Raw genomic sequence first — 19647 nt, 5'->3', positions numbered from 1 at the left:
AACTAGTGGCATTAAATTTATAATGGCTCCCAGATCATATAGTGATTTTGTGAACTTCATGGGCCCAATAGTACACGGGATGGTAAATGCTCCCAGGTCTGCCTTTTTCTGCACTAAAGACCTTGTAGAGATATCGCCATAATGGAGAAGATTGTCCTCTGGCTTATGGATAGCCTTCTGTTTCTTGGTTACAAGGTCTTTCATGAACTTTCTGTATCCTGGCCTTTGTTCGAGTGCCTCAACCAAAGGCACATTAATTATCAATTGCTTGAGCATTACCAAGAACTTGCTGAATTTTGCATCATCAGCCTTCATCTTCAATCGTTGAGGAAAGAGAGGTGGTGGTGTAGGGATAGTTTTCAACTCTACTTCCTCTTCCTTCTTATTTTTCTTCTCCGAAGAGTCAACAGAACTATCCAGCTTCTCAAACTTCACTAGATTACTTTCTTTGGATTCATCAACAATCACCTCATCATCTACAGAGTTTCCCACAGAAGGGCCAGGTAAGATCTTAACACTCCTGGTGGTAATTGCCATACATAAGCCATCATTCCATGCATTTTGAACCATATCACTGGGTAAAGTACCACTTTTTCTTTGGTTCAGTGTTACAGAAAGTTGGCTCATCTGCTGCTCCAACTTGATAGAAGTGGAGTGTTAACTAACCAACTGACTCAGGGTAGAGAATTCACTCTTTATAGTTGTTACTCCTGAGTTGGTAGCCTCAACTCCTTTCAGCAATTTTTCCATCATATCCACCATGGAAATCTTACCAGAGTTAATTGGTGCAGCATTTTACTTCTAGGAGGAACATACAAACCACTCCTATCATTATTGCTTCTCCATTTTCTTGGATCCCTATCTTTATAATCAGGCTTGTCATAAAAGTTCCGACCTTGAGTCCCTTGGCTATTGCCTTAGAAACCCCCTGATTACTCACATAGTTTACCTCCTCGTCTGCATTAGTAAAAACAGTGCACTGAGACTCTATAGCCTTAACTTTTTCAGTCTTGCCTGATAGCAAGTGCTTGGTCAGCAAGTCCATCTGTGTCTTTAAATAGGCCATATCTTGGTCTCATTTCTCATCCCTTCTGCACTGCTCCATGATCATACCAATAAAAACAGTCAGACTCGCTACCATAGAATCCATGGTATACCAGGCCTAACTCTATTTGGTCATTATATTCAACATGTCTGAAGCCTCCAAAAAAGAGAGGTCAATGAACAAACCACCTACAGTATTGTCTACAATTTTCTTTATCACAAAGTTAAAAGCTCTGTACAAAGTCTCCATCAAGTGAAAGTCTGTCATGTTGTGGTTCAGACATTATGCCATCTTCTTCTTAAATCTCTCCCAAGTTTCATGCAAGGCTTCCATTGGGAGCTGCCTGAGGTTACTAATTTCGTCCCTCAACTATACCCTCCTGGAGTGTGGAAAGAAATGTTCTAGGAATTCCTCTTTCAACTTTCTCCAGTTGGTTATAGAATCTGGCTCCAGCTTATTTAACCACATTGTTGCCTCCCCAGACCGTGACAATGGAAACAACCTCAATCGAATCAGATTTTGGATCACTCCCAGATTATCAAAAGATTTCCAAATGGTGATAAATTTCACCAAGTGCATGTTCGGATCATCACCAGGCAAGCCTCCAAACAACCCCTTCAGATTCAGGAGTTGGATCATGGTACTTGTTATGTTGAATTTTGCACCAGGTGCCAACAGTGGAGGAATAATAGCACCCATTGCACCTGCTCCGTCCATTCCTTCATCATCATCATCGCCTTCCTATTGAATAGGCTGTTGACCATACCTTCCTCTGACAAGACGATTTCTATTGAATTTTTGCTGCACTGGTGTCGCAAGTTGCTCAGCTCAACTTGGGTTTTGAGGATTCAGCAATTCCTCATTACCCAAGTCTTCATCATCAGGATTCGAATGACATACTTTTTGACCCTGATTCTGTACGTTCACCTGAGCCCTGGCCAAAGCGGCTAATCTTTCTGCCTCCTGTTGTTCAGCCATTCTCCCGATCAGCTGAGGTTCTGGATTAATTGGCAATAATGGTTCTCCAAAACTTCTTGTTTTTGGCATAAAAAATAAAGAACCTGCAATTAAAAAACAACAAATAAAGGTAAATCTAAGAAACTAAACTAACAGTCAATTAGTGCACACAAACTTTTAGTTTACAATAGTATTCCCTAGCAATGGCGCCATTTTTGATAACGCTCAAACTACACTCTTGAATGGGTGTAAGCGATCGTTGTCAATATAAAACCCAACTAGGTTGGGGTCAAATCCTACAGGTAATATTATGTGAAATCATGTTGTTTATGGATTAATTCCCTAATAGTTTAACGTCTCCTGAAACAGGGATTTAAGTTTCACAAATAATTCTTTGAAACTTTGATTTTGATGTTTTTAACCAAGATTTTATGAAATAACCAGAATTATGTTCACTAGGTCTTATGGTACATGACAAATACCAAAGGTGACTCAAGATTCTCACGGTGGTTAGGATAACAATCTATCTTTATCGGTGATATGCTCAAATGTCTCTCGACCTATTTAAGCATCTAATTTTCTAATCCTCTCGGACTTAGGGAATCACGATGACTGCCCAGATTTTACCTCAGGTTAATCAACCTTGTTACAGTGTTAATTATTAAGCAAAGTATTTCCGAGTCCCTATTGATAATTCACTTCCTACTATTTATGATTTCTTTCTCAAGAAAATCAAAGTAGACATGTCTACTATTTGTAACCAACAGACATTAATTAACATCTCATAATTATCAAGAAATCCTGACACCTATTTAATCTTGAGTACTTATCACCTCTTCATAACCTAATCTTAGATCCCATAATTCAGTTTAATGAGGTTTAGCAACACATGATGCAAGAAACAAGTACAAAAATTGAATTCATAATTGAGAAGATTAACTTAAAACTATGATGAAGATCAAAAAGTATAACTTGAATTGATTCACAAGAAAAAACTCCCAAAATATTGGTGTAGAGAGAGAGAGAGAGAGAAAATAAAAATCGTATGTTGTCAATAAGTCTATGATAAGTCAATCTCCTCTTCAAAAAATCCTAAACCAAGACTTTAAATAGTTAACCCTAAATAAGGGAACAAAATAGAAGTTTTTGCTTTTTCTCGGAATAAATGATGACGTCTGTGATGGCTTATCAAGGGGCTGACGGCTTATCACGGATGTTGTCAAATCCTCGACACTTGTGACTTTTGCTACCTAAGGTTGATGACGACGGTGATGGCCGATCAGGATCTTGACGACGTGTCATGGATGTCGTCACAAAATTGTCTTCAACTTCCATTTTTTGTTTACGGCTAACGACATCCTTGATAGCTTATCACCAGACTGACGACTTGTCATGGATGTCATCAACCACACTTAGCTCTTTATTTACTTCTGATTTCAGGCTTTTTACTTTCTTTATTAGTGGTTCCCCTTCATCTCCACCTTTACTGCAAAATCAAAGTAAACTAATCAGAAACAACTGAAGTTGCTCAAGACCTTGCAATTATTTATAGTTAAAAGCTTCAAATATGTTAGCATAGGGTCACACATCTTAGCTCCTAAAATTGAGAGATCTCTAGGTATTCTACCATAGTAGAAGGTGGTCCAGTGGGTTGCCCAGGCTCTACCTATTTAATATCATCTTTGGTTCTTCAGGATGCATTAGTACAGTTATTGGGGTTAATTGTACGTTCGCCAATCGAGTGAGGTCAACTAGAAGCTTAGATTGCGTTGCTTTAGGGGCACAAGTTGCAGCAGTAGTAGTTCCACAACCGATAGCATCCCAGCCATTTATGTCTTTAGAGGAGTAGAAAATGCAACGATGATTTTTAGATTAACTCCACCCAAGTTTTTTGGGACTCCGGAGAGGAAGTTAATGAGTTCTTATCTAGTTGTGAGAAATGATTGTAGAATTTGGGGTTGGTTGAGTCGCTAGGAGTGGACTATGATGCTTATCAGTTAGACACGATAGCAAGGAGGTGATGGAGAGGTTATCTTGATTCCAGGACACCTGGATCTCCACCAAAGACTTACAATCAGTTCTCTAAGGCTTTTTTGGGGAAGTATATGCCTCACAACATATGCGGCGTTCTTCGAGATGATTTTACAACATTGGGATAAATTTCTATGTCTATGGATGAGTATGAGGTGATATTTTATGATTTAGACAGATACTCCACTATGATTTAGCCTATGAAATATGAGCAAATTTGATACTTTGTCAGTGGATTAAGATTATTGCTTCGCCTGGATACACAGAGTTTGGTGACTTCAGGGAAGTCTTTTTCTAAGATTATTGATCATGTTTATTCTAAAGAAATAGATCGTAAGACCTAAGAGGGAAGCAATAAAAAACCTCATTACTAGGGTAGTTACAGTGGGAGCCATAAGGGTTAAAAGTCCACAGGCTGTGGGTTTCACAATAGGTACCCCCAACAACATCTGTCAAAGCATTATGGTCAGTCTAGTAAGCTAGTTCATGTATCACTTCAGATATCAGACAGGTGTCTGCTCTGCTATAATGGTTCCAATGGTTAGAGAAGCAACCAACCATTGAGGGGTGTTCAGTCAAGATCGTTAAGTCAGGGTAGTTATTCTGGATACTGCTGAGCTAAAGGAACTAAATAGTCAGCTTCAAGATCATCTAGGTAAGGGCTTTATAAGACTGAGTATGTCACCATGGGGTGCTTGAGTTCTATTTGTGAAGAAGAAAGATGGCTCTATGCGTACGTGTATCAACTACTTGCATCTGAATAAGGTGACCATGAAGAATAAGTATCCTATGCCTCGTATTGATGATTTTTTTTACTAGATTTAGGGTGTGACAGTGTTTTCAAAGAAAGGTTTGAGGTCTAGTTACCATTAATTGAGAGTTAGGGTTGCAGACATTACTAAGACAACCTTTAAGACTCGTTATGGTCATTATGAGTTCCTGGCAAAGTATTTTGGGTTGACCAATTGACACGACACAATACCGAACCATAACTGCCCAATAGCCTATGTCGGATGAATTTCGAACATATAATAAGATAGAAAAATAGTTAATCAAAGATAGTAATAAAAACTATTATCATAACCATCCAAACATCCCACCAAACATCCAACCGGTGTCAACCCCAATACTAATACAATTGCCAAGGGTGACACCAATACCGACACTGCCCATGCCCATAGAAGTCACACAGAACCTCTAACAGAAATCCCATAGCATTCGATTGGGACATGCTCACGACCATAGCCAAAACCGAAGTCCAAGAAATAACCAAAAGTATGAAAAGATATTTATAACATGAAATAGAGTCTTTCGGAGTACGGAAGCTCACCCTTTCAGTCTGACACAGAAGTTGTCCTCAAATCCAAGTCACTAAGAAAGAGGAGTAGTATGGCTGGTTCCTACATCGCATGGGGATACAATGCCCGAAGATGGGTTAGTGGGTGAATGCTAGCATGCATTCAAGAACAAGATAAAGTAATACCCTTATTTAAAACCAAAGTAAATATCCAAATGCAATCACATTTATACATATATATTTATTATGCCAAGAAATTGAACTGGGTTTAGCATGAATTTAAAATCTTTAATCTGGGCTATGTAGATTGCATATACTAAAACCACCCACAGGCTATATAGGTCCAGTGTTACCCCTTGAATGGGCCCCAGTGCATGCGTCCATACGAACCTGAGATATCATAGGGGTTGGGGATTCCCTTGTGCCCTTAGCCCTCCATGATACATATATGAAAGTACAAAACTTAGGGGATTCCCGTGTACCCCACAAGTATATGGTCACCATGACCAACTCTCATATCGGCAAACATAAGTTTCAAGTGTTCGTCCATTGGACTCACACTTTAAGGTTAGCTATCACAACTCGCCATTATTGCCTAATTAAAACCTTTAGCACTAAAACAAACCATAAATTCCAGAAGTTAACTACCGAGGCATTATGACATGGTATCATCATATCGACTGTTGCTTGCAAACATTGTCATTAGCCAACACCGAGGGGATTCCCACGTACCCCACAAGTATTCCAATTAAACAAAGGCATGGACACCAAGGCCTTTTTAATCCATTTAAAACCATTTAAAACAATTTAGGTTCTATTGCCATCTTATGCAATGCAAAGTTTTCAAAAAAAGTCAAACTATGTGATAAAAACATTCTTTCGCATTTTAACAAACATGTTGCGGGCATATAATTTCTAAAAACAAAACCAAGAACCTATTAGCTATTCCCATGAAAGCACATGTTCAAACCATCATTATAACATGAAACCCATAAATAAAACATGGGAAAACATCATCCACCCATTATTAACCAAAACTCCCAACATATATTTCAAAACCAACATAACCCCATAATAATGCCATGAAAACAGTTAAGTAAAACATTTTTTATGTTTGAACTAACAATGAGGAAGGAGAAACATGCCTTAGATAACAAGGAAGATGAAGAAAAACCACCCTTGAAAGCCTTAATTGACCACCTTGAAGAAGCCTTACCCTTTTCCTAAACTAAGAGACTGAGAAAGATTTTAGAGAGTTTGATTTGAGAATAGTAGGTTAATGAAGTCCAAGAGTGTTTTAAGTCATGGGTTCAAAAGAAGTTAAGAGGGGAAATGTCCAAAATACCCCCAACTTAAACTATAAAAATTCTTGCATGTGGTCAGGGTTGGACCCCTCCACTCGTACCCACATATACGAGTGGTACCATCCAGTCGTACCCAGAACAGAAAGTTCGACATCCATATACAGTCCACCATATGACTCTCCTTACCCAACTCATACACATAACATACGAGTAGTACCCATAAGTCGTATCTAAGACAAAATAAAGGGGGTTGGACACTAGACAACGTACGACTCTGCTATACCTCTCGTACCCTATCCTAACAGCTCATAGTGAGCTACTCATACTAAGAGCCAATTTAAGTCACTAAGTTTCAGACTAGGTGAAGGATCAACCCAAAGACCTGTCACCAAACCATACGACGCGTACCACCAAACCGTAACCACAACAGAAACTTACCAGCAAACACTGGATAACTTACGAGTTGGGTGACCTGACCCATACCCACAGTATATGACACATATGGTGAGAAGTATGACGATCATGAGGTTCAAGACTCAGGAAATTTTCAAGGGCCCAAAACTAAGGTGTTTCAATTTCTCCCGACTTGGATCATTCATCCTTGAATGATGTAATAAGGTAGTACTAGCATGATTAAACCCCCAAACACCGTTAGGCTTACCTTTTAGACAAAAAATAGAGATAGAAGAGAATCAATCTTTCCTTTAACAAAGTTTTAAAAAAAAGATGTTATGAAGAACACATACCTTTTGCATGAATTTTTGGAGTATTAAACAAGAACGGATACTTGGACTTCATGTCCTCTTCAGCTTCCCAAGTAACCTATTCGACCTTATGGTTCCTCCATAGAACCTTTATCGATCCCACATCCTTGGTATGCAATCGATGAACTTGACGATCCAAGATCCCATTCAGGATCTCTTTATTAGATAGGGAATCTGAAATACCAATATCTTTGATAGTTACAATTTTCAATAGATCACAAATACACTTCCTCAACATAGAGATATGGAATATCCGGGTTAATAGAGCTCAAACTAGAAGGGAATTCCAACTCATAGGCAATATTACCAACCTTACACAAAATCACATAAGGACCTAATATCAGGGACTGAGTTTCCCTTTCTTCCTAAACCACATTTCTCCTTCATAAGATATACCTTTAGGAAAACCCATATCTCTAACCTCAAACTCCAAGTCCATTTGACTCACATCTACATAAGACTTTTGCCAACTTTAGGAAGTCTTTAGCCAATCCTATATCACCTTCACCTTCTCCATTGCTTGGTGAACCAATTCCAAGCCAAACATATTAGCCTCACCAAGCTTGAACCACCCAATCAGAGATCCACACCTCCTATCATACAACACTTCAAATAGAGCCATCTCAATGCTAGTATGGTAGCTATTATTGTAAGCAAACTCTAGAAGAGGAAAGTGCTCAACCATACTACCTCCATAGTCAATCACGTAAGCATAAAGCATATCTTCTAATGTCTAATTAGTTCTCTCTGCTTGCCCATCCGACTGTGAGTGAAAAACAGTACTAAAACTCACCTTAGTCCCTAACCATTCTAAAATGACTTCCAAAAATGATATGAAAAATGCGTAACACAATCAGAGATGATAGAAATAGGTACCCTATACAACTTTACAATCTCTTAAAGGTACGACCTTTCATAATCCTATGATGAGAAATTAGTTCTTACTGGAAAAAAATGATCCATTTTTGTCATCCTATCCACAATGAATAAACCAAATCAAATTGATTATGAGATTGAGGAAGACTGGTAACAAAATCCATGTTGATCACTTCCCACTTCCATTAAGGCAACTCAATTTCTTGATACAATTTTTTGGGCATCATGGGCTCAACCTTCACTTGAGCATACTATGTTTTTGGCCATGAAATTAGCCACATCCCTCTTCATATTGTTCCACCAATATATCTCCTTGAGGTCATGATAAATTTTCATCAAACCAAGATGAACAACATATCGCGACTCATGTGCCTCAACCAAGATCCTCTCTATTAAACCATCTATATCGAGAACACATAACCTCTCCTAGTACCTCAAAGTACCATCACCACTAATATTAAAGGCAATTACCTTCTGACCACCTACATCACCCTTGATACTCATCAAGACAGGATCTAATATCTTCTTCTCCTTGATCTCAGAACCAAGAGACAACTAGGCCATTTCCTGAACCAACAAACCATAATCCTTAGATCCTAAGAGGTGAACTAAAAGGTAAGCAAAATAGTGAATGTCCTTCTCCAACTCCCGTTTCCCTTTATCCGCATGAGCTAGACTTCTCATAAATAACCTGGTAAGAGCATGAACAACCACGTAAGCTTTACCTAGGTGGTAGTGAAGACTAAGTCATAATCCTTGAGAAGCTCAAGCCATCTCTTTTGCCTGAGAGTAAGCTTTTTCAGAGTAAACACATACTGCAAACTCTTATGATTAAAAAAGATATCCACATACACCCCACACAAATAGTGATGCTAGATTTTTAATGAAAACATCACAGTTAATTGTTCGAAGTCATGAGTCGGGTAATTCCACTCATGCACCTTTAATTGTCTAGAGGCATAAGCTACCACCTTTCCATGCTATATCAGAATGCAACCAAATCCCATACAAGACATATTACATTAGACCACAAAACCATCAGTGCTTTTAGGAAAAGTCAAAATCAGAGCCGAATTTATCTTATCCTTCAGCTTCTCAAAATTACCCTCACAAGCATCCGACCACAAAAACTTTACCGTTTTCTAAGTCAGTTTAGTCAATGAGGTATCTATAGTCGAAAGACTCTCCAAAAACCTCCTATAGTAACTAGCTAAACCCAAGAAGCTATGAATATCAGTTAAAGTTGCAGGTCTAGGCCATTTCTTCACCACTGCAACTTTTTGTGGATCCAACATGATCCCTTCACTAGAAATGATATTTCCAAGAAAAGTGACAGCGTTCAACCAAAATTTATATTTAAAAAATTTGGTATAGAACTGCTACCCCTTCAAGGTCTGCAATACAATGAAGAGGTGATTCTCATGATCTACCTCACTCTTAGAGTATGCCAAAATGTCATATATGAAAACTATGACAACAAGTCCAGAAACTGATGGAATACCCTATTCATCAAATACATAAATTCCACCGAGGTATTGGTCAACCCAAAAGATAAAACCAAAAAATTAAAGTGCCCATACCGAGTATAAAAGGTTGTCTTAGCGATGTCCATCTCCCCAATCTTCAATTGGTGACACCCGAATCAAAGGTCAATTTTGATAAAAAACTTAGCACCATGCAACTAATTTAACAAATCATCTATCCTTGGAAGAGGATACTTATTCCTTACCATCACATTATTCAACTATTGATAATCAATACACATCCGAAGGGAACCATCCTTCTTATGCACAAATAACACTGGTGCACCCCATGAGGACATACTAGGACGAATGAACCCCTTATCTAAAAGATTCTTTAGTTGCTCTTTAAGCTCTTTCAACTCAGCTGGAGCCATTCTATAAGGGGGAATAAAAATTGGATGAGTTTCCAAAACAAGATCAATCCCAAAATTAAACTCCCTATGAGGAGGAAAACCAGGATGGTCGTCAGGAAAGAACTCAAGAAATTTATTTACCATCGATACAACATGTAAGGAAGGACCCTCCGAGTTAGAATCATTAACCCGAACTAGATGATAGAGTCACCCTTGGAGATTAATCTCTGGTATCTAAGATATGATATAAATTTCCTATAGGAGCTAGGGAACCACCCTCCCACTCAATAACTAGCTTATTATAGAATTTGATGACAACCTTATGAGTCCGATGGTCTAGAGAAGTATAGCACTAGTGTAACCGGTCCATCCTCAATATGACATCAAAATTCACCATATCTAATTCAAAAAGGTCCACCATAGTGTCTTCACTACCAACAAATACCACACCCCCTATAGACTCTTCTAGAAATTACAGAGTCGCCTACTGGGTAGAAATAGAAAAAAAGTTTTGAAACATACTTCAGACCAAAATAAAAATGCACAGCCATAAATGAGGTCATATAAGAGAGAGAGGACCTTGGATTAAGTAAAATAAACATATTTCAAGAAAAGAGTTTTAATAATCCAATCATGATATCAGGCGGTGCCTCAAACTCTTATCGAGTGGTAAGAGCAAAAGACTATTTCGACTAGTGACTGAACTAGATGGTGCACCCTTTGGTACCGGAGTTGATAATGTAAACTGGAACCTTGTTCACCCCCAAAGAAAATTTACCAATAGGATAATTTCTAAGTATATGCCCTAGCTAACCACAGTTAAAGAACCTGTCCTTCCTTTCATTACTGAAACCCTACAACAATCTACTATAAAACCTACAAATAGGATATAATGGAGTTGAATGGACCCCACTAGCCTAATATTGGGCACCCTGTACCCTGAAGTTGTCATCACCTTGGAAATGCCTGTCACCCCATGACTTTGGGTAGGGAGCAATAACCATCTAGTAAGACCCAAAATTGCCCCACTTCTTCTTGGGCTACTTCCTACCATCCTTGCCACTCTGCTGTTGGCTACCACCCTACTTAGAGAACCTAAATTTCTTTACCAATCTCTCCTCTATCTCAATCTGCTTTTTATTCTCTTCTTATACCTATTGTATATATACAACCAACTTGGAGATATCCATGTCCTTGATAAATAAGAAAGCCTTACTTTCCAATATACACTCTCTAGACAAGCTAAAAGCAAACATCATCATTCTATCTCTTAAGCTAGAAACCATCTTTGGAGCATATTGAGACAACTCGTGAAACTTTAAGGTATACTCCTCGACTGACATCTTGCCTTGCTTTAGATTAGAAAACTATTCTGTCTTAGCTTCCCTCAACTCCTGAGGAATGAAGCAGTCCCAGTATGCATTAGAAAAACCCTACCACAAAGATGACTCAATATTGTCAACCCTTGCCTGATCCCATTTCTCGCAGCACTGGTATGCCACGTCCTTTAGCTGGTAGGTGGCAACTCTACATCCTCCATATTTGTGGCATACATAACATGAAATATCTTTTGTATCTCATCCAAAAAACCTTAAGGATCCTCCTTAACCTTAATAACAGTAAATATTAAAGGATTCAACATCATGAATTGGCCAATCTTTATGGCCTTAAAGGATAGGGTAACAAGAACACCATGCTTAGACTGAGATACTACTAACTATGCAGACAAATAAATAGACTAATGAAACTCGACATTCATCATATAAGCCTGAGGAATTCGAGATGGACTAGAGGGAGCCGATAGAACTCTAGGATAATCTAATATTAGACCTCTAGACCAGGTATGGTCCCCACAAGTAGAATAGATCCCATCAGCATTGTCCTCTATTGGGACAAATGAGTTTTTGTGAACTTTAGATCATTGAGAAGGCATGATCTGAAAAGCAAAAAATAAGATTTGGAGAAGAATTCAGGACCTTAGACTCTACAGCTTAAAACAAAACATAAGAAAGAGAAATATTCCTAAATGGCTTGTAGACTCTTTCTTATGAGTGTGGTTCACTACATACCCTTATAAGAGACTATACTCGACATGGCTTTCTAGACTCCCAAGTGACCATGAACTTAGGGCTCTGACACCAATCTGACATGACCTGAACCAGGGCCTAGTCGTGTCGAGTTCCTCAAGTTCCACTGAGATCGGAGACCACCCCTAATACTAAACCATAACCACCCAACACCGTATGTTTGATGTATTTCAAACATCTAACAAGATAGAACAACAGATAATCAAAGAAATTAATAAAAGTCATAATCATAACCATTAAAATATCTCACAAAACATCCAATCAGTGTCAGCCCCAATACCAATACCAATGGCAAGGATGACATAAATACCAATATTACCTATGCCTATAGAAGTCACACGAAGCCTCAAACAAAAATCTAAGAACATCTAGTTGGGACATGCCCCCGACCATAGCCAAAACAAAAATCTAAGAAATGACCAAGTTATGAAAAGATATCCATAACATATAATGGAGTCTTTCAGAGTATGAAAGCTCACCACTTCAGTCTGACTCAAATGTTGTCCCCATATCCAAGTTACTGAGCAGGAGGAGAAGTATGGCTAGTTCTTGTATCGCGTGGGGATATTGCCACTGAAGATAGGTTAGTGAGTGAACGCTAGCATATTGTTAGGAATAAGTATAAATTAATGCTATAATTTAAAACCAAAGTAAATATCCAAATGCAATCACATTCATACATATATTTTTGTTATTCCTAGAAAGGAAACCGGGCTTAGCATGCATTTAAAATCTTTAACATAGGCTTTGTAGCTTTACCATTCCAAAACTACCCAAGGGCTATAGGGGTCCAATTTTACCCCCGGAATGGACCCTAGTTTAGTAGCCACATGAATTGGAGACATCATAGGGGTCAGGTATTCTCATGTACCCCAAAAGTACATGGTCATCATGACCAGCCCTCATATCGGTATATATGAGTTTCCAATATCTGTTCATTGGACTTGCACCTTTACGGTTAGCTATTACAATCCGCCACTATTCCCATTTAAAATCTTTAACACAGAACTAAACCACCAATTCTAGAAGTTAACTACCAAGGATTATGAAGTAGTATCATCATTCCGACTATAGCTTCCAAGCAATATCATTAGCCAACACCTAGGGGATTCCCACGTACCCTAAAAATATTCCAATTAAACTAAGACATGGCCACCAAGGCCTTTTAAATCCATTTAAAACAATTTAAACCCATTTGGGTTAGATTACCATCTTATTCAATGCAAAGTTTTTAGTAAAATTCAATCTATGAAACAAAAACATTGGCATTGGCATTTTAACAAACATGTTGAGGGCATATAGATGTCGAAACTAAAACCAAGAACCAATTAACCGTTCCCATGAAACCACATGTTCAAAGCAATATTATAACATGAAAACCATAAATACAACATGGGAAAACATCATCAATCCATTAGTAATCAAAACCCCTAACATATGTTTCAAAACCAATAGTAACACACAATAATACCATAAAAACCATCATGTAAAATATGCTTTTAGTTTGAAATAACAATGAGGGGGGAGGAAAACTCTTTAGATAACTAGGAAGATGGAGAGAAACTACCCTTGAAAACTTTAATTGACCACCTTGAAGAAACCCTAGCCTTTTCTGGAACTAATAGCTTGAGGGAGATTTTAGAGTATTTTATTTTACCATAGTAGGTTAATAAAGTCCCAAGATTATTTTAAGTCATGGAGTCAAAATAAGTTAAGAGGGGAAATGTAACTTAAACTGTAAAAATTCTTGCAAATGGGTGCAGTTGGACCCCTCCACTCGTACCTACATCATATAAGTGGTACCATCCAGTCATACCCAGAACATAAGGTTGGACATCCACACAATCTCTACCATATGACTCTCCTTGCACCACTCATACCCATAACATATGAGTAGTCTCCATAAATTATATCTTAGATAAAATCAAAGGGGTTGGATACTAGACGATGTACGACTCCTCTATACCACTCATACACTATCACAATAGTTCATAGTGAGCTACTCATACTTAGATCCAAGTTATGACACCAAGTTTTAGATTAATCAAAGGATCAACCCAACCATCCATCACTAAACCATACGACTCATACCACTAAATCATAACCACAATAGAAACTTAACCACCAAACACTATTCAACTTATGAGTTGAGTAACCTGACTTGTACCCACACCATACGACATGTATGGTGAGTCGTATAGTGATCATAAAGTTCAAGACTAAGGAAATTTTCAAGGGCCAAAACCCAGGGTGTTTCATAAATGGTCTAGCATCTTTTATGAATTTGATAAACTGTGTGTTTAGGTCAGATTTGAACTTCTCATTGAGAGAATTTATTGATGACATTATGGTATATTCAAGGAGAATGGAGGAGAATGAGCAACATTCAAGGATTGTGCTCCACTTTGTGAGATCACCGACTTTATGCCAAGTCTTAAAAGTGTGAGTTCTGGTTTGATTATGTCAAATTCTTGAGGAATGTAGTATCCTATGATTGTATTATGGTGGATACAATAAAGATTGATGCTATTCATAGTCGGGTTAAGCCTGCATCAGCTTTTGAGGTTCGCAGTTTTGTTGGGTTGGCAGGTTACTATAGGTAGTTCATTGAGGGTTTTTCTTGTATTGCAACCCCTATGACTAGATTGGCCAGGAAGGAAGTTCCATTTCAGTGGTCTACGAGATGTGAGGTAAGATTTTTTAAGCTCAAGTATTTACTTACCTTATCTCCTATTTTGGCTCTTCCAGTTAAGAGCGAGGGTTTTACTATTTATTATGATTATTTGGTGTTGGTTTGGGGTGTGTTCTGATAGAGAGGGGTCATGTTATTGCATATGCATTGAGGCAGATGAAGGTGTATGAGCACAACTACCTCACTCATTACTTGGAGTTGGCAGCAATAGTATTTACACTTAGGATATAGATGTATTATTTATATGGGGTTCACTGTGAGATATTTACTGACCACAATAGTCTTTATTTTACTATGACATAGAAGGCTCTTAATTCAAGGTAAAGAAGATGGATTGAGTTGCTGAAGGCCTATGATATCTTTATTCTCTACTATCCAGGAAAGTTGAATGTAGTTACAGATACCTTGAGCTGGATGTCATTGAGTATGGGTAGCTTAGCCTTTATTTTAGTTTCTCAGTGGCCGTTGTCTTTGGACATTTATTCCTTATATAACATGATGGTCCGTCTAGATATTTATGACCCTTGGAGGATCATTGTTATTGTTGAAGCCAGATCTACTTTGTTAGATCATATTTGGGGTAATCAGTTTGATGAGAGTAGGATTTGTACCATTCAACAGCAGGTGCTGAGAGGTAAGTCTTGGATGGATACCCTTTATTATGAGGTTGTCCTAAGATTTGACGATCGTATTTGTGATCCAAGGTATGGGGATTTGATTCAGTTGATTCTTCATGAGGTTTTTAGCTTTAGATACTTTATTCATCCTAGAACAACTAAGATGTATAGATATTTGAGGTAACATTACTGATGAAGTAGTATGCAAAGAGATATATCAGGGTTTGTAGATCGATGCTTTTGTTGTTCGTAGGTAAATGTCGAGCATCAAATACCTAGAGGATTGTTTCAGAAACTACCCATTCCTTAGTGGAAGTAGGAGCAAGTTATGATGGATTTCATAGGTAGGTTACCTCACACTTCCTACGGTCTTGATAGCATTTGGGTCATCATGAATCGATTGACCAAGTTTGTATATTTTATCCCTATTTGAGTTTCCTACAGTATTGAAAGGTTAGCCCTTGTATACATTCAGGAGGTGGTTTTCCTTTATGGGGTCTTTGTATCCATTATTTCACATCGAGGCTCTCAAATTACTTCTATTTTTTGAAGGACATTTCAGAAGGAGTTGGGGACAGCTTGACCTTAGAACAAGCTTTCATCTCTAGATTGATGGTCAGTCAGAGTGGACTATCCAAATTTTTAAAGACATGCTTTTTGCCTGCATGTTAGATTTTAGGTTAGTGGGACCGGTTTCTACCTTTGGCCAAGTTTGAATATAATAATAGTTTTCACTTAAGCATAAAGATGAAACCATTTGAGGTATTATATGGTAGACGATATTGATCTCCTGTTGGTTAGTTTGATACTACTAAGGTTAGGACTCATGGTATAGATTTGCTTCGTGAGTTAGTGGACCGAGTTTGGGTAATTTAGGACTGGCTTTAAGCTGATCAAAGTAGTCTAAGGATTTATGTTGATAGTAGATGTCATCGATTAAGGTTTAGAGTTAGTGACAGGGTTCTCCTATAAGTATCACCCTTGAAAGGTGTGATAAGGTTTGGGAGAAGGTGTGAAAGGTATTAGACCCTTTGAGATTCTACCGACAGTTGGGGAGGTAGCTTATGTGTTTGAATTTCCTTCTTTTTTCTCAACCATTTACCTGGTGTTTCATGTATCTATGTTGTAATAATATATTCCAAATGAGTCGCACGTGCTCTGGTGGGACTCGTTTCAATTGAAAAAGAGGTTGGTATTTCTAGAGGAGCCAACGTCTATTTTGGCTAAAGATGTTAGACATTTGTACTCCCGAGATATCCAGTAGTTAAGGTTCAGTGGCATCATTGTCCACTTGAGGAGGCTACGTGGGAGACCGAGCATGATATCCATGCCTAGTATCCTTACCTGTTTGCGCATTTATGTACTTCCTTATCCTTAACTTTCACAGACGAAAGTCTTTTTAGTTGTGGAAGTTGTAATGATCCTCACAGTTATTTTTCTTATTTTCACACTTTTGGTGTCTAGAGCTTTTCTACAACTTCCCCCAGTTATTTATTGGTAGCTGCAACTAATAGTTTGGTTTTCGGGTGGTTTGTTTTAAAAGTTTAGTAATACCAAAAATATTGTGGAATATTTAATCAAATTGGCATTAGGTAAAAATATAATTTATTACCCCTCTAAAATGTAATTTATATGTGTTAAATTCTTTAGTTGTGGTGCATCTATATTACTTTATAATCGAATTTATAGTCTATTAATATTCTAAACGGAGATAGTAAATCCAAAAGTGTTAAAATATTACTATTATATATTGGAGGATTTATTAGAAATAATTTTCTATTAATTATGTTATATTCAAAATATTATAATTATTTTACGACAAACCTATGCAATATACGAGTCTAAAATAATAGGGTCAAAATTTGTGAATATGGTTGTCACCCCACCACATGGAAGCCGGATGGGGTAGGTAGAAAATAGCTAAGGCATACTGCCACTAGAAATATAACATTTAAAGTAACAAATTTTATAATGTAAAGGTATTTAAATAATGTGTTGGCATGCACTAATGATACATATATATATATATGTGTGTGTGTGTGTAAATTAGTAGCTTATTCTTTTGTTTTCTCACATATACCAGCATCCCTATAACTCTCTGCATAAGATCATATGTATGTATATGAGTTATGAAAGAATTTAAGAGTAAAATTAGTTACCTACATCAAGTTATTCATGCCCGTATTACAGTAGGACACTATTTGAAGGATTCTCGAAGAGATATTTCTAGTTTGGTGTCATGGGTTGTATTGTTAGCTACTTATTTATTTGGGTAATGTCATTTGCGTACATGCTTGATTGTTTGTTGCAACTCTGATGCCATCACTTTATTCCATTAGTGCCAAACTATTGTGCTACAAGTATAAACATAGTGATTTTGAAAGTTGTGCATAGGAAGCAGTTGAAAAGTTAGAACAAAACTGAACAAATTGACTGTTGTAGGTGTCTTAGGTTTCTTTTAGTTAAGCATCGTGGTTATTTATTGTGTGTTAGTTTTGTGAGGACATGCAAATGTTCTAAGCTAAGGGTGTTAATATGCCATGGTTTAATGGAACTTTTAATTCTTAAAAGAAGGAAATTACGGAGGAACTTAGGTATTCTTGTTGGATATGATGTGCTTTGTCCTAATTTTATTGAAAATAGGGTTAAGAGCGCAGACTGAGAAAAGGGGATAAAGAGTAGTCGAAGTGATGACCCACGAGTCAACCCACAACTCGTGGTTAGAACCTCTGCCCATAAATAGCAGACATGAGTTGGGTCCTGAAGTGTGAGACAATGCTTGATTTCCACGACATCAACCAACGTTCCATGACTCTAGCCCACACAACATGAGTTGGAGTCATGAGTTAAAGTTTTGAAATCGGAAACAAGAGATGAGTTACACGACTGAAGACACGACTCATGGGTCTAATCCACAAACCAACGCACGAGTCATGAGTTACTGTCGACAAATTTCCTACACTATTTAGGATACACTTCATTTTATATCTATAAATACTCTCTTGAAGTTTTATTGTTTGATTACGCACTCTATACACTTTTTATGTTATTTTGACTTCTAAGAGACATTATTGATCTTAGAATTATTGTTATTGGTTTTTTAGGGTTTCTATTCAATTTAAAATTTAGGGTTTTAATCTAATTTTGTTCGAGTTCAACATTATGCTTTATTTATGAAATCTTTGTTTGTTCTTACGACTAGGGGTAGCTAAACCCTATAACTAGGGTTGTGAGAACTATGATGAATTAACAAAGTAGGTTAAGTGCTAAATCAATCTAGATTAGTGTTCTTGCATGTATTGGTATATTCATTAATTTGACTACTTTCTTGACGGGTGTACACATTAGGAACTCACCTGTATTCTATACTAGCTCTATTAAGATGTAGATATTAGGACAAGGACATAACAACAGTAAGTTGAAGCTACCAAACTTCATAAAATTAACTTGAGCTATAACTGGGTTAGTTAATATGAGATCACAAAATAAAGGCTAGTAATGCCACGCTCTGAGACCAAGAGGAGAAGAGTGAAATTCACCCAAACCAAGGTCTAGAGATAGTTAGCTAATATATGACTTGTTAAATTTTACATCCTTGGCCTCGGGATAGTTTGAGAAGCACGAATGGTCTGTGGATTAATGAATTTATGTGGAACGCAATCTTAGTGCTCATCTTATATTGATCAACACATTAACTATACAATAATCGTTACTATTACTATTATTGCTACAAAATGTAAGACCCCATAAAGTCCTAGACCATTTCAGTCCTTTATTGCATGCTAAATGAGGTCCTAGGCATAGAAAATTTTAGCTAAGTGTCAAGACTTAGAAGCATTTTTAATAATCGTAATTGAATGGTCTTATTTTCAATTCTTACAACTTTATAATGTCAATTTTTAAGTTGATTCATGATCAGGGATGTGTATGTAATCTTGGGTGAGTTTCGGAATTTTCGGACATCGTTAGAGTCATATTAGGATGACAGAAATAGTAAGCCAATGCAATCTCGACACATCATGTTAGCTGTCGCATTGACAGCATTGATGTGGCGCATCGGTCATCGCATTGCTGGTCTATGGGTTTATGGGGGTAATTATG

This window comes from Capsicum annuum, chromosome 1, assembly GCF_002878395.1.
Source record: "Capsicum annuum cultivar UCD-10X-F1 chromosome 1, UCD10Xv1.1, whole genome shotgun sequence".
Classification (NCBI taxonomy): domain Eukaryota; kingdom Viridiplantae; phylum Streptophyta; class Magnoliopsida; order Solanales; family Solanaceae; genus Capsicum; species Capsicum annuum.
The sequence above is the reverse complement of the archived record's forward strand: the minus strand, read 5'-3'. Positions refer to the sequence as shown.